Raw genomic sequence first — 14,202 nt, forward strand, 5'->3', positions numbered from 1 at the left:
ATTTAATAATAAAGATGAAAATAAATAGAAAGGAATATATAAAATGTTAGAGAAAAAAATAACTTAAATCCCTCCCACATTATAGGAAATTTGTAACACTCGTTCAATATAATTATTCTAATTGATGTATAAGATTACAGAATTTTGTAAATTTGAAATCTTAATTAATGAATCTCACTAATAATTTTTTTTTTTTGATCAATTTTAATTAATAATAAAAAAAGGCAACAAAATTACATAATTTTTTTCGCTTGTTAGGTTCATTTTTTCCCATTTTTTTTTTCTTTAATAAGTGATAGATAAGTTTCTCTTCAAATATTTACTGATGTTGATGATCTCTCCTGACCTAGCAAAAAGGTATACCTTTGCATAATATAATTTTTTTTGTAAAACAACAAATTAAAAGAATTAATAAAAAAAAATGTTAAAAAGACATGACACTAAAAGTCCTCAATTCCCTAACGGTATGAGTTTACTTACCTTGATGGAATGAGTTCCACAAGTTATTTTTATTTTATTTTGAAGAGTTCCACAAGTTATTACTTATTAGAGGTTAATGATATCTAAGGGTCAAATTAGTAATTTCAAAACAGATCAATTTGCGAAAACGGCCACTAAAATCCAAAACTCCCAAACGCAAAAGCTGACCTACAAAAATGGGCCACAACTTATTATCTCCATCGTCTCATCTGCGATCCGTTCCCACTACAACTGTTAAATTTTCCAAAATATTTATTACTTCAATAAATAATAAATTTAAAAATAGAATCTTTTCTATTTCTATTATTTTCACCTATCATTATTTTCCATTAATGGACTATTTTATATTTTTATTTCATATTTTATTGTGTTCTCATTTCTTTTCCCGGCACTTACGTGTGACACACCGATACGAGAACCAAATCAAAGACTCTTCTTTGTCCCTTTTTTCCCCACCCAACAATCACAAAAAATAAAAAAGTAAGTGAAGATTCCATACCCTAATAATAATTAAAGAGTTTATTAACATTATATTAATAAACAAGATGAAATAATAAAGTGGTCATCTATTATAACCTTAACATCTGTTTAAAAATATTTTATGGGTGTATATAAATTAAACTTATAATGTTTTTTTTTTTTTTTTTAAATTACAGCTTGCGGAATGAATGTTGCTTGAGCTTAATTAAAGTCTCTTTTCTTTCTCCTTTTTCATTTTTCTACAATGAAATAGTACATAGAAATTAAATTCCACCCAACAAAAAAACCAAATATAATAACCTCAAGCACCCCATAAAAACCCTTATATAGTAGTATTCACCTTGTTTTCTACTAGTCACATTTTTTCCTCTTGCTGTAATATTGCTTGGGCACACCATATCTCCATACTCCATAGCTATATGCAGCTAGGAGACACAAGTGTGTTGGAGATCTCCTCCCATAACCAGGCCGAGATGGCGGTGGCGGCCGCGGCAACAGTGCCAGAAGGCGACAACGACAACGACAACGACAATAACAATAACAACAACGATGGCGACATGGTTGGGATGGAGGTTGATGGAAGTTCCGGCGAAGGAAATAATGAAGGTAATAGGATGAGCTTTGGAGGGAACCGGTGGCCCCGCCAAGAAACTTTGGCTCTCTTGAAGATAAGGTCGGATATGGATTCAGTGTTTCGAGATTCAAGTCTTAAAGGTCCACTTTGGGAAGAAGTTTCAAGGTATATATATATACCAATATGTAAATAAATATAATTTATATACATATATAATTCAATTTCAATACACATCTTCTATCTAACCTCTATATTCATCTCTTTTCATTTTTTTGCTTTTTGGGGTCACTTCATTCTTTAAACTTCTTTTGCGGGTTTGAAGAAGCTACCATATAAAAACTTTATATAAGCTCCATAGATCATGCATGGAGATCCATGAATTGGTTTTCAATTTCCAGTTTGTTCAATTAAGAATCATTTCCCTTTTTTCATCTTTGTATATACTAGAGCCGTTATCCAGTTTTTTTTTTTTTTTTTTTTTTTTTTTTTTTTTGTTAATTTCATGCACCATCAACTTTCGAAATCGGCAAATCTTGTTCCAGTCTGAGACTAAATATTCAATATGTACTTCGTTTGTATTAATTAACTAAATTTTTTATATCTAAAAGTGTCAGAAGTTTAAATATAGAAGCATATATATATATAAATGGACCCGTTTTTGAAGTGAATTGAATATTCTCTTATGAGTTTGCTATTGATTTTCGCGTAATTTTTAGACCCCTCTTCTTTCTATTGGGTTTCATCGTTTCAATTCCTTTGTTTAGTTTTTGTCTTATTTTATGAACTATCTCTTCTGTTGTACATCGAGGCAAGTACATTTAGTTGTCTGAGGTTTTACTTTTACCCTTGTTCATGTGAAAGCATTAGGTCATTTTTTATTTATAGTAATGGATAATGTTAAAATTTGATCTTTCTCTCCCTATAATTTTATACATAAATATTCTACGACGCAGGAAACTGGCAGGACTAGGATACCACCGAAGCGCAAAGAAGTGCAAGGAGAAATTTGAGAACGTGTACAAGTACAACAAGAGAACCAAAGAGAACAAAAGTGGCAAATCACATGGAAAAACCTACAAATTCTTTGATCAATTACAAGCCCTCGAAGTCTCAAATAACCCGCCAAAACCACAACCTCCTTTGCCAACAACAACAAACACATTAACATTGCCAACAAGGCCAAGTGATCATGGTAACAATGTTATCTCTTATGTCACACCTTTTCCTTCCACAAACCCTACACTCATTTCTCCTTCACCACAAACCACTACATCCACCACCAACCCTAGACAACCATCACCACCACAAACCAACAACAATAACAATATGCCACATTTTTTGCCCAACATGAACACCCCTTTCTCAACCACCTCCACCTCCACCTCTTCTTCCACAGCTTCAGATGAAGACTTGGAAGAGAGGTATAAGAGGAAGAGAAAGTGGAAGGACTACTTCAGGAGGCTCACAAAGAAGGTCCTATTGAAGCAAGAGGAGATGCAAAAGAAGTTCTTGGAAGCCATGGACCAAAGGGAGAGGGAAAGAATGGCACAACAAGAGAATTGGAGGATGCAAGAATTGGCAAGAGTCAATAGGGAACATGAGATTCTTGTGCAAGAGAGATCAACAGCATCAGCCAAAGATGCTGCGGTCATTGCATTGTTGCAAAAGCTGTGTACCCAACAAAACCCCTCACAAGCTGAAGTAGAGCCACCACAACACAAGCCAACAATGCCACAAACTCCAACACTAATAATGCCAAACAATAATTTTGAAATCATGAAGATAAGTAATGATCACACTGCTACTATTACTGTCACTACTCCTGTTACTGCTACTCCTGTTACTGCTGTTGATGCTATTACTACTGCTACTGCTGTCACCGCTACTGCTACTTCTCCGATGAGTTGTTCTTCATCTAGGTGGCCAAAAGCCGAAGTTCATGCTTTGATAAGGTTGAGGACGAGTCTTGATACCAAGTATCAAGAAAATGGACCAAAAGCTCCATTGTGGGAAGATATATCAATTGCAATGCAGAGGCTTGGTTACAACCGGAGTGCGAAGAGATGCAAGGAGAAGTGGGAGAACATCAACAAGTACTTCAAGAAAGTGAGGGAGAGTAACAAGGAAAGGCGTGAAGATAGCAAGACATGTCCCTATTTTCATGAGCTTGATGCTCTATACAAAGAAAAGAACAAATCCCAGAACCCCTTTGGCATGTTCCAGAACATGAGGCCGAATGAGATGATGATGATGGAGCCATTGATGGTGCAACCTGAGCAACAATGGAGGCCTCCACCTCAAGAGGGTCAAGGGAAGGAGAATGCAAGTGAAGAATATCAAGAAAAAGAAGAAAATGGTGATAATGATGATGATGTTGATGTTGGAGATGGAGATAGTGTGGAAGCTGAAGGAGAAAGCCGGTTTGAGATTGCGACAAACAATTGAACATGCTTCAGTGGACACAGTTGAAGGAGACAAGATAAGGAATTTTCTAAATGTTGAAATGTTACGTTTGTTTAATTTACTTTTAACTTATGTCGAAAAATTAGTCCTTTATGGTTTATCATCAATTCTTTGAATTTGTTTTCTAAAAATATGATTATTTCTTAAGAAAGCAATTCTTGGGGTATAGTCTTACAGTTTTTGTTTTTCTCATGGGCTTATAATTAACATGTTACTGAGGAAAATTGTGATAGATTGTTGACATTAAAGGCATTGCACAAACACCTGCGCCATAAAATTCAATTCTTTAATCATGATTCAAGACCTATCTAAAAGCATGGGCTTCTGTGGCAGAACATAACATACCCTATCTGAGAGACTTTTTTTTTCTGAACATGGGTTATCATAAAAGGTGATGATTGGGGTAGTGGGTCAGATTTATGCCGCCATGAACTTATTTAGAGATTTAACTCAAAAAATAGTCACATGGGCCAGCAAAGCAGCTATAGTGGGAATGTACAATGTGTTTTGGACAGATACACTATCAATAATGTTATTGTCTAAAAATTCTTAATAGTATTTTATAATATATTTTTATATCTTTTATTATTATAAAAATGCTAGAACGAAGACATCTTAATAGTACCATAACATGTTGCAACACCAATGTCTTTTATTTCTTTTCCACTGCATGAAAATTAATTTTAAAAGTGATAGATAAAAGTGATGATTAAAAGTTGAATATTTTTTTAGGTATACGTCTATTCACATATAACTTACCTGATTATTAAGGATGAGCATGACCCAATTCGACTTATGAATTCTTGAATCCAATGTATTTTTAAAATAAGATCGAGTTACATTTTGGTCGTCTAATCTAACTTAATATATAATATTTTCTTACTTAATATATAATATATTTTTAAAAAGTATAAGTTCATTGAATCATTGTGTATTAATAAAAAAAATATTTAGTTATTAATATTTTTTATATAATATTATATTTATAATAAAACTATTTATTTAAAAAACATATATTATAAAATATACCTTAATTTAAGTTATGTACTTTTTTTTAATTTACATTTCTTTTGTGCACAAAAGGAGCCAAGGCTTCAGACAAAATTATATTTCACGAACGAAAAATATATCACCTGAATCAATTGACACAAGAGGGATTATAAATCCTAACAAAACATCAAAAGTACAATTCTCTACTCGATAAGATTTACAATTTAACTATATATAATATTAAAATTAATATAGCGTATCAAAATTGGATTCACCCGGTCTTGTCCTATATATTTTTCAAACCTTGATTGAGTAGGGTTTCAATTTTAGAGAATGGGTTCGACTAAAAATTGGGTTGGATTTGGGTAAGGATGAACCGGATCAAATTAGAGCAATCAGTATAATAAAATAGATTTTTAGTGACATTTAATATAATTTTTAGTGGTAATAAAAATTATTATAAAATTTTTTACCGGCATTTTATACATTAACCATTATATGCAGTGTCGCTAAAACATTTACTGGCAATTATTCTATATGCTGGTAAAGACCCTCATAATGGTGGGGAAAAGTGTATAACTTTTTGTGTCATTTGGTACTAGCATTTAAAATTTCCGCTAAAAGTTTAAGAAAAGATTTATAATACTCTTTAATTATCTTATTTCTAATCAATGTAAGATTTGTAAGATGAGTACAAATACTCTTTAGTTATCTTATTTCTAATTGATGTGAGAGTTAGAAGATGAAGGTTATCTTCTAAGTATATATTATTTAATTTTTTTAATTATCTTATTTCCTAAATAATAACTTAGAATAGTAAGTTATAGGTCTAACTCAACCTTATAAAACATACTTGTAAGGTGAGAGTTATCATTCGTTTATATATGCTTTAATTATTTTATTTCTAGTCGATGTGAAACTTAAGTTTTTTCTAACAAATAATTATCGTTAATAGTAAATTTTGATGTGATGTAAATACATTTTTAGTGACCATTATATAATAGTCATTAATATTTTTATTAAATAATAAAATAGAGGTAATTAATTTATTATCATTAAATAATTGTCGATAATACTAAATTTTGTTGTAGTGCATGTTCATCCCTGTTGTCTACTATGTAATTTGTATAACATTTTTTAGATTTTAACTACAACAAAAAACTATAAAAATAAGTATTTGAGATTTACCTACATTAAATATTGGAGAGATAATTTTGTTCAAATTGGATAAATCTATCATAAACCGTAAAATTAGCTCCTTTCCCTGTCCCAACTATTTAAAATAGTCATATATTCAAAATTTGGACTCAAAATGTATAAGATAATCTTTGTCTTGAGTAACATATTTTTTTAGATATATATTTTATGATTTAAATATACATGATGTTAATACATATTAGGTTATAGAGTTCAAGTTTAAAAATGTAATTCAATAAAAAAAAATTGATCAAGAAAAAAACAAAACGTTTTAACCCATTAACATGTACATAAAATCACTGTCGTGTACTTTCAATTTTTCCTGTGTTTCTGGAGGCACTAGTTGCGTGTGAGATTGTTACATGAGTAGGAAGACTCCGTTAATTTTCCACCAATTGACTTTACAAGCCTCGGAATTTGTGGAGACTATTTTTGTTATTAAATTAAATACAGGTATATTTTTTTCATTGATGTTTATTTTTCTCATACACGTTTAGAAACTCTACAAACAAAAGGTATCTAACACTAACTTTAGTTAAACTGGCTGGTGAGTGGTGAGCACAAACCAGAACAATATGATCACGAGACAAATTCCATTTTCCAATGAATGACAAAGGAACAATCATGGTGGTAAGACTGGTAAGTAAGAAGAAGGTATAAGGAACAAAGAGAATAACTCAATGGTTGTCACTTGAAAGATAGAACTTGAATGCTTGAAGTTAGTGAAAGTGTAAAATGTAAGCAATACTGAAAGTTAGATATATGATGCAAAATCTTAGCCGTAAGATCTATATACTGTCAGGCATGAAGAGTTACGTTACTATAATTACCATTCTGAAACGTGACGATACGTAGGAGAAGAAGAAAAAGATCACTCTTGTTCAACTCAGGCTAAAATATTCAATGCATTACACATGTTAAAAGTATTAATTATAATAGATGAAAAAGGAAAAAAAAAACTATGTCTAATATTTAACGGTGTAAAGATCAATCTGCTAATGTTCTAATTCCATTCGTTCAATATAGTGTATAAGTTATTATAAATTTTTTAATATCGTGATCGATTCTCGCATTAAAAAAAAATTACTATTAGCGTAAAACATATTTATATGATAAATTTATTGACTTTTGTAATAATTATTTTAAAAATTATATCACTAATGATTTTTTACTAATTGAAAATTTAAAAAAAAATTACATTAGCGGGACATAACGTTATTAAACTTATATTAAATATGATGTAAAAATATAATAATAATAATAATAATAATAGTCGATATGAATTCTTGTATAACACACTTGTTTTTATAAAAGCTTTCGTAATTAAAATTTTAAAAATAATATATATATATATATATATATATATATATATATATATATATAAAAGTATGATTTTGAAGTTAATTATTGTAAGTGTCAATAAATTTATTATATAAGATTATTTTTAATTAATAGTATAACATTATAATTAAATTCTGAAATATATAAATACTAATTAATAATTATATAAATGATAATTTTTCTAGTGATTACATGTTAGATAATTTTTCTTCTCATAATAATCATAACCCAGAAAAATAGATAAAGAGTGAGAGTGTGGGAAAAAAAAAAGTTTTCAGTGCCCAAGCATGCTAACAGGTAGCTACATCCCGACAATTCTCATAAAACTATCGATAATCTAAGTTATTAATTTATGCATAATGAGTTTCTTGAAAAGGCTATAGTCACAGAAAATAGTAAAAAAATAATAATGTGTGAAATCTTATAATGTATAATAACACGTGTGAAACCTTAATTAGGTGTGGGACACCAATTTTGGGTAGATATAAATATATTTTACCTTTCTCCCCTATTTATTCCAAGCTATCCCAGTGCAGTAGCCATAAAATGACAATTTTACAGGAGCAACATGTGGGTCCACCGTTAGGAATCCTGTACGCTCAGAAAACTATGGCATTTTATTACAATATATTCTATATGCTTATCTCTGTTGACTTTTGTACACTGCAATTATGTAGTATATTGGAGTTCTCTAGATCAATAACTCCATTATTGATCACCGATGGGGAGGTTGAAAACGTTAACACAATGAACCACCAGGGACAAAGTAAATAATAATGGACTTTTCTATTTTTACAGTAGATAAAACAATTAATGCATCATTTTATTAATTCTCAATATTAAAAATATATAATTAGATTCTTCATTTTTTTAATAATTTTTTAATTTCATTTATGATGCTAGACATTCATTTACAATCCATAAAATTTAATAAATACTCTTTATATTTTTATACATGAACAATTGTATATGTCGTCCTCTGCGAGTATAAGAGTTTAATCCTTATCTTTTAAAATTTTCTATTATTTCAGAATTTTTGTGATTAAAGAGATTATGAGAGAATTTTTATGAGTAAAGATTAAAACTTAATACACATAAATGATAACATGAAATAATAATCTATCATAATTGCTCAAGTATAAAGATAAAAAGGATATTTTTGTGAAATTACATGAATTGTAAATAAAGTTTTAATCTCAGGGGTTAAATTAAAAAATATTAAAAAAATTAAGAACTTAATTATATTTTTTTTAGTTTAAGAATTTAATTAAATATTTTCTAAAATTACCAAAAAAAAATTAAATAACAAAGTTGGACAAACAAAATTGACCTCACAGTTTTGACAAGGTTATTTGTATATTGTTTTGGGCCATTACAAAACCCACCTCAGCCCATATAACCTACTAGGGTTAACATGCTCATTTAAAAACTACCATGTCCAATTCATCACCCCCAACAATGTCCAATGTCTTTTACTATTCAAAAGTTTTCCTTATACTACATAGTAGTTTCTTACAAACACAAAGCATTGGAACCTGAACCTAAATTTGTTATAATAATGAGTACCTATGAATCACGTGATGTAATATATAGGTGCTTCTTACATACCATTACAAAGTAAGCTTATTGAGCACAAGATGCACACTTGTCACTCATTTTAATTACCATGTCTTATAAAGTGTCAAAGTTTTTGTAACTAACCATACCGTAGTTGTCTCGCCTCAGAGATTTTAAATGCCACCTCAAATATTCCTTTTTCTAGGATAGAGCTAAACATATATAATATTTTTATCTTGAATCATTGGTATACTTTTTTTTTTTTAATGAGTAATGATTCTATTATCTATAACATGAAAATTTTAGTAATCTTAACAAAAACTTTTTTCTATATACATCCAAATCTGAAACATTATATTTTAAAATAATCAAGATACATCCACCTTAATCAATCATTTGTTATATGAACTTTCAATCTAACAGTTGAATTTTCAAAATTTACATTTAATATAAAGTTATTGAACGGTGTAATATTTAGTAAAAATTAGACTGATGTCTTTTGAACCCTCCTTTTATATATATATATATATATATATATATATATATATATATATATATATATATATATATATATATATATATATATATATATATATAATTTATGGGAAGTTTTTATAAGAGTCGTTGAAATCTTGAAAGAATCAATTTAATTATATTTATGTCAAGTTAATTAGTAAAATATTGAATACAAACATAACTTTGAAAATCATATCGGATAAGCTAGTTTGACTAGTTGGATTGATTTGACAATCAATCTATTAACTAAAAACTTGGAATATTTTAAAATGAATCAAGAATTGGTAAAACTTATGAAAAAGAAATCAAAAATAAATTAGGAATCATTATATCAAAGAAAAATATGAAAATCCTCAAAAAAAAAAAAAGTTTTAATGCTTATAAACTAAGATGTTTTCCTAATTGTAAGTACTAAAGAAACTTTTTATTTTTTTCGATCTGTTAAAAGGATATCATGAGAAGATGATAAAAACATCAAGCATATTAAATGTGATATTTAAAGCAATTGTTTTATATAGTCGAAACATTTAGTCTAAGAACTTTTATATATATATATATATATATATATATATATATATATATATATATATATATATATATATATATATACACACTTTTATATATATATATATATATATATATATATATATATATATCATGCATTTTAGAATTTTAGATCATCTGTATATGAAAAAGAAATAAAAGATGAATTAGGAATCATTATATCAAAGAAAAATATGAAAATCCTAAAAAAAAATAATAAGTTTCAATGTTTATAAACTAAGATGTTTTTGAAAAATAAGATTTAAGATCTTACGTGTAAGACGATTGATTAGTCGTAGTTACAGATGATCTAAAATTCTAAAATGCAAGATATATAAGTTCTTAGACTAAATGCTTCGAATATATAAAATAAATGCTTTAAATATCATATTTAATATGTTAGTTTGATGTTTCTATCATCTTCTCATGATATTCTTTAACAGATGGAAAGAAATAAAAAGTTTCTTTGGTACTCACAATTCTTAAAGAAACAAGAAATTGCTTTGTGTCAAAACAAGGATAAAATAAGTGTCAAAACAAAGTAGATATTTTATAGTTTGTGAAAAGACTTTTTTGACTGACACACACAATAGTGCCTCCCTTTTCAATATAATAAAGGTGATAAGTAGTGTCTTTGATAGAATAAAAAGTGATCATTTGGTGAAATACATTTAATGCATGCATTTATTATACTAATGGACACCTAGATCTATAAGGAAGCAAGACAAAGTAAGACAAAGCAGATCAACAAGTGTTACTAAAAGATTTGCAATGGTCATCTTCAAGATCACTTATATAAAGAAGCTCAAGCCTTTGAGAACAAAAAGAATTAACTATCATACTTATTCTTTCTTTGTAAAATCTTTGGAAAAAAATTTTGTACCTAAAAGTTGTATAACATCTTGTGAGTAAAACAAATCCTTTTAGTTATTTTTATGCAACTTAAACTATATGTTTTAACTTGAAGCCTTGAGAGGTTTTGTTGTTTAAAGAATATGTACTTGGTGTTGAACTTGAAGAGGCTTTGTTGTTCAAGGAATACTTGGGTATTTTGCTTGAAGGAGCAAATCAAATAATAGTTAGGTTAAGCTAGAAGTGGTTTGTGAAAGATAGTGAAACTTGATCTAGTTGATTAAGAACTAGATGTAATCTCAATGGTTGACAAAAATATGTATAAAAATTGTGACACCCTCTACCCCAACATAAATATGAAATCATGATAAAAAGAACGTCTTATTGAGTTAAAAATGTTTAAAATTAAAACAATAATTCTAATAACGTGAGAGTAGAGAATTCACATTCATCAACTTAAAACATTATCAAATGCGGAAAAGATAAAACATAGGTTTTTCCAAACAAAATACATTAATGAAATCCTAACTACGCCTAGCTATGCCCCGATGTCACACATCCTATCAGAACATGCCCAACTGAAGCCTAAGCTTCATCACCAACATCCTCATGCTGTTGATCACCTACAACATAATTTTAAACACATACAAGGAACAACAAGGAAGTGAGAAACATCTCACTCGGTTCTAAGTGTAGAAATAATAGTTAGGCAACACACACACAATTCATACAATCACAGTCATAGTCACACATTATTTAGGTACAAATTTAAATTATACATATAACAATAACACATGCATAATCATTCATCATGCAATGATCTCATGGACTCGACTCATAAATGCATGTGGCACCAGTCACGTGTCTCATAATCACATTTCTCATCAGTTCATCACTGGTGACCCAAGGTACACCTTGTTAGCTTGTTACATCACTTGGTGACACAATGTACACCTGTTAGCTGGTTACATCACTTGGTGACCAAAAGGTACACCTGATTAGCTGGTTACATCACTTGGTGACCAAAGGGTACACCTGCTTAGCTTGTTACATCACTTGGTGACCAAAAAGTACACCTGATTAGCTCATAAATGCAAATGATGCATGTCACACATTCACAATTTCATGGACTCATCACTTCACATTTCACATTCATCACATCTCACATTCTCATAGTTATAACTTATCTCATTTCATCACATTTCATAATATCATGTCTAATATCATTTGTTCCTATTTCATATAGTCATACTTATAATTATTCCTCATAGAGTTTCTCACGGAATCCATAGCACTCTAATTCATATTAGAACTAATCTAATTTCAAAATCAAATACATATTTACACTATACATCACACAAGGAACGTAACAGAACATTCAAAAAGCAAAACAGAAAACATTTATATTTTGCATGTTTTCTCATAGGGTTTCCCGTAGAAACCCACAAAGCACTTTAATTCATATCAACAGAAGAATCAAAAATCAAAACAGAAAACATTTGTATTTTGCCTGTTCCTAGGAGCATGCATCAGGTAAGGGATTGGGGGCCAATCCGACTACCCAACAATTATCCCCACACCCCGAGGGAGGTTTCTCACTCCCCCTTACCCGGATAAGTAGAAGAAGACGCTAAAACTGGATCTTGTTGGTCTCTTCCTCTGGGCTCCCCTTGATCTTCAGAGAGTGTAGAAGAAAAAGAAGTCAGAAAATGAAAAGTGTGCTTTTAGGAGTGTCAGAGCTCTCTATTTATAGGCATCAAGCGTCGCCGGAACGACGCGTTTCGAATCCGGAACGACCCTTTCTAAACTCTTACGTTATGTGTAAAATTTACATCCAGAACGACCTGTTCTCAAACCAGAATGGCCTGTTCTGGGGTTGCATTTAACCCATAACAACAATATTTGGAACGCCCCGTTCTGAACTAGGATTACAAGCTTTTTTAGTAGTTTGGAACGGTCCATTCCAATTCTAGAACGGCCCGTTCTGGGCTACTAACTCACACTCATTTTAGTAGTTTGGAATGGCCCGTTCCAATTCCGGAACGGCCCGTTCTGAGCTACTAAATCACCCCTATACATTTATAAAAATTACCAAATTACCTTCAATAAAATAAAATAAAATAATATAAAAACTGGGGTGTTACAAAAATACCTTGTGTGCTTTGATTTACTTTGTCTACACTCTTTTAGACTTGCTTAATTACTTCATTGTTTCAAAATAATATTTTTTTTATTATCATTATTTAACTTCCCTTCCCTTTCTAGTATCTTTTTTTTTTTCTCCATAAGAATGATAAGAATCTAGCAAGGACCAATAATTTCAAATATCTATTGTGATGGATGAAAAAGTCATTAATTAGAGCTACAACCACAAGAAATAAAGTGGTTTTTCAAAGCCTTGCCATAGAGTTGCAAGATAAAAAAAATGTCTAATTAAGCAAGAGCCTAGTGGAAGAATTATTACAATAGGATTTTTCTATTTTTGCAACACCTTGCATTTTCATAATTAAATTAATTATATATTTTTTATTATAAAATTTAAAGGGTTAATTTTATAGAGTATTTTGATATTGAAATCATATTTTTATATATTTATTTTAATTAAATTATTTGGAAATCATGATATAATATATTGTTTTATATTATTATTATTATTATTATTATTACTATTATTGTTGTTGTTGTTATTGTTATTGTTATTGTTGTTGTTGTTATTATTATTTTTATTATTATTAATTATTATTATTAAGTGAAGGGAAGTGATATGAAACCAGAGTTAAGGCTGAATAACCATGGATGAGTTAGAGGGAGGTTGAGTTAGATTTCAAATTAAAAAGAAAGACATTTCCCTCTTTTCTCACACTCTTCTTTTTACGCTCTGAAGAACCAAAGGGAAGAGAAGATATATGACATAATTCTGGAGACTTGTTTACTACACCCGATGCCAAACAAGGTAAGGGGGAATAAGAATTCTTGCTCTAGGGTGTGGGATAATTGATAGGCAATAAGTTTGGCCCTAACCTCTATATGTTGTATGCATTGTATGAAAGGGGAAACCTTATTATTTTTTTGTTAATAATTTGTTGTTTGTCCTATGACTTTTCAACTTTTCTATTGATGTTAATTGTAATTATTGATAGTTAATTTCGTGCGATAAATTCTTTTTGGTATGTTTTGATTTGCCTATGGGTTCCTTTGGAAACCCTAAG

At 29.5% G+C, this 14,202-nt stretch overlaps 1 pseudogene across 1 annotated transcript; it reads left to right on the top strand.

Moving 5' to 3' along the window:
- The first annotated feature begins 1,224 nt into the window (after positions 1–1,224).
- LOC109803612 (trihelix transcription factor DF1-like) lies at positions 1,225–4,171 on the top strand (annotated as a pseudogene). Its single transcript, XR_014434709.1, has 2 exons — positions 1,225–1,699; positions 2,488–4,171. The product of XR_014434709.1 is annotated as a trihelix transcription factor DF1-like (transcript).
- The last annotated feature ends 10,031 nt before the right edge of the window (positions 4,172–14,202 follow it).

Source organism: Cajanus cajan, chromosome 1, assembly GCF_000230855.2.
Source record: "Cajanus cajan strain Asha chromosome 1, NIPB_CcT2T_4, whole genome shotgun sequence".
Classification (NCBI taxonomy): domain Eukaryota; kingdom Viridiplantae; phylum Streptophyta; class Magnoliopsida; order Fabales; family Fabaceae; genus Cajanus; species Cajanus cajan.